Below are 3,929 nucleotides of genomic sequence, written 5' to 3'. Positions count from 1 at the left end.
CTGGTGAGAGATTCGCCAAAAAATTATATATACATATTATATTATTGATAAAATCGCCTTCCATTTTTCCTATATACCATGGAGATTCGCCCATTTATTATATTTATAAATTTAGGGGGGGTTCTTAAAATTTTCCCTGGAATGCAGTCTGTATGGCATTGCTCAATACATGGTTTGCAATGGTTTTTACAATATTGTTCATGCCATACTGGGTCCATTGCAGTTTTGCTCTCACCATAATCAATCCACCAATCTCTGAACCATTTACATTGTTGATATCCTTGATAATGGCCAATGGTGTTGAACTTTAATTTGGTGTAGTGAGTTCCTACCTTGTCGTCGACGTTGAGGAAGTCCCACCAGAGCTGTTTGTATTCTGCAAAATTGTACACTATATCTGGAAAAATGATCTTTGGGTCATTTCTTGGCCATCTAGCAGCAGGTTGAGTCTGAACATGTCCAGGCTCATTCCAAAGATCTCTTGTCCTGTAGATGCAAACATATCTTTCATGTATGCCTGTACTGGGTCCTCCATGATACCAGATAGTGGCAATATCATGAAAATTCTGTTCTAAAGCTCTCTGTGCAATGTCAGCATCTCTCCTGGCTTTATCATATATCATGTCATGAATCCACCTGCTTCCCTTAGGGTACACTTTCCGTTCTGGGACAAAGTGTTGGATGTCAGTGTGGGGTTGCAAGTTGGCATCCAATATTTTTGTATTCCGAAGTTGCCAAGTGGGTTTCCAATTTCTCTTGTATTCTTCCTAGTCCTGGTCATCTAGGATAGTCCTTAGCATCTCTTGTTTCTGATTTTCGCCCCACTCTGTGATTATCATCATGACATGGTTATGTTCTTGTGCTTCAATATATTCCCTGCTAAGAAAATTAGGGAGACTGTTTTCTGCACCTCTAATGTGCTCTACTTGAAAATCAAAGTTTGCAAAAAGAGCTTGCCATCTGGCAAACTTTGCTTCTCTGGCCTTCTTGATGTCCTTTGTTAAAACTTTCTGCAGGGCTGATGCATCAGTTCTAAGTAAAAAGGGTTTATTAATGAGATAAACTTCAAACTTACTGATGCAATTCCATGCTGCTTTGACTTCTTTCTCGATTGTGGAGTAGTTCTGCTCGGCTGGAATCCACACTCCAGATGCAAATTGAACTATTTGTTCATCCTTTCCGACCTTTTGTTTTAAAACTCCACCCCCTCTAATATTACTTGCATCTGATTCTACAATTTTATATGCAAGATCGTCAGCAACATACAAAATAGGCAAAGATTTTACCTTAACCTTAATGTTGTGGACTGCTTTTGTATGAACCTCCATCCATTCTGGAGGATTCTTCTTCAATCTTTTATTTAATATTCTTCTGTTGCTCGCACAGACGTGGTAGAAATCGCTGACATAGTTGACAACTACTACTATCAAAGAAAAATAAATTTAATAAAACGGTGTAACACAATATACATTATACATTAAGGGATATTAGAAGAAACTTTTGCTTCTCTTAGAACCCTTACGTGGATAAAATAAAATATTTGAAATTTAACTACAAAACAAAACCAATAAAAAACTTTATTGTGTGGAAGGAAGGAATTTTAAAATATAATTTCTCATTAAGATTTTGAAATGTATTTATAAAAAGGGGGAAGAAGGAAGGCAACGCGAAAGCAAAAAGGGGAGTCGGTTGACTTTCGGAAAAAGTGAATATAAAACAAGGAAAAGCAACGGCGTTGATTCTCTTTGTCGATTAAAGTAACAAAAGTGTATTCAGTACGTAATTCAAGGCATTAAGAAAATATTATTCTCATAGAGGGGACGACAACTCGAAAGTATCAGTGAACCAATGATCTTTTTACCAAGTAAATATATTACATAGAGTTTAAAAAGTTATTGAATTTTATATATGGTAATTCTACTGTAAAAAAAAAATATATATATATATATATATATATATATTTACTTTAATAATAAAAAAATTTATCTTAATTTTTATGTTTTATAACGAATTTTTATATTTTAAAAATTAATAAAGAAAAGTATTGAAAAAATAATTACACTTCCCATGCAAGAAAGAAATATAAATAAAATATTAAAAGAAAGAGATCATTCTCCATTCGGAAAAGGGCGAAGAAAAAAAAGAAAGAAATGGTATTTAATATAAATATGTATGATAAGAAAAATTAAAATGGAATATATATATTTGGCTTTTTATTTGAAAAATATATATAATCTTTTACCAAGTAAATATATATATTTTTACTTGGTAAAAGATTATATATATATATATATTTGGTTTTCTATCTGAAAGATATATATGATCTTTTACCAAGTAAATATATATATTTTTACTTTAATAATAAAAAAATTTATCTTAATTTTATGTTTTATATCGAATTTTTATATTTTAAAAATTAATAAAGAAAAGTATTGAAAAAATAATTACACTTCCCATGCAAGAAAGAAATATAAATAAAATATTAAAAGAAAGAGATCATTCTCCATTGGGAAAAGGGCGAAGAAAAAAAAGAAAGAAATGGTATTTAATATAAATATGTATGATAAGAAAAATTAAAATGGAATATATATATTTGGCTTTTTATTTGAAAAATATATATAATCTTTTACCAAGTAAATATATATATTTTTACTTGGTAAAAGATTATATATATATATATATATATTTGGTTTTCTATTTGAAAGATATATATGATCTTTTACCAAGTAAATATATATATTTTTACTTTAATAATAAAAAAATTTATCTTAATTTTATGTTTTATAACGAATTTTTATATTTTAAAAATTAATAAAGAAAAGTATTGAAAAAATAATTACACTTCCCATGCAAGAAAGAAATATAAATAAAATATTAAAAGAAAGAGATCATTCTCCATTCGGAAAAGGGCGAAGAAAAAAAAGAAAGAAATGGTATTTAATATAAATATGTATGATAAGAAAAATTAAAATGGAAAATTATAAATGAAATATAATTTAAACATATATCTAGTTAATAATTTTTTATTAGTAAATATAGAATTAAATATATATTAAATAAAATATTTTTTATTTTTTATTTTATATTAAAATTATATTTAATATATATATATATATATATATATATTTGGTTTTCTATTTGAAAGATATATATAATCTATTTTTATTATCATTTCAAATTAAATATTATTTTATATAAAAAATTAATAAACAAAATAATGAATTAATTTTCTATTCAACTCAAAAAGTTATATTAAATAGGTTAGTTAGAAAATATATAAATATATTAAACTTGGGCACTTTATTGTATTAAGTGAAAATATCTAAATGATCAATTGGTTCTCTATCAAATATAAGAATATAGATAATATTAGATATGTATAGTAAGATATCAAAGATAAGTATATTTTTGATGAAAAAAAAAGAGTATTTATAGGTGGGGATAAAATCATAGTAAATATAAAAAATTATTTATTAAAAAAATGTAAAGAAAAATAATAAGGCAATAATAATAATAAAAAAATTTCTATTTTTATTTAATAAATTTTAAGATAACGGGATATTAATATATTATATATTTATAAATTATTAATATTTTTTATTTTAAAATATAATTTAAAAAATAAATTTATTTTATTAGTTATTTATTTTATAATTTTATTAGTTATGCGTCAAAGGAATTTAGCTAGTTTTTGGTAAACAATTGTTTTCTCTAATTATGTGGGTGTGGGTGAAGTTTTTGAAAGCTTGTAACTGACTCATTTGTGGTATTTATGAAATAGTTATATCTAATGTAGTGGTGGTAGCCAATCCTCATTATATATATATATATATATATATATAGAGAGAGAGAGAGAGAGAGAGAGAGAGAGAGAGAGAGATAAGAGTAGTTTATGGCTATTTCAATGAGATTTGGACTTTTAGTTTTTA

The sequence above is a fragment of the Pinus tabuliformis genome, chromosome 5_1, assembly GCF_031772625.1.
Source record: "Pinus tabuliformis cultivar Carrire ecotype Pingquan chromosome 5_1, CPIR1, whole genome shotgun sequence".
NCBI classification, from domain to species: Eukaryota; Viridiplantae; Streptophyta; class Pinopsida; order Pinales; family Pinaceae; genus Pinus; species Pinus tabuliformis.
This window is presented reverse-complemented; position numbering follows the sequence as displayed.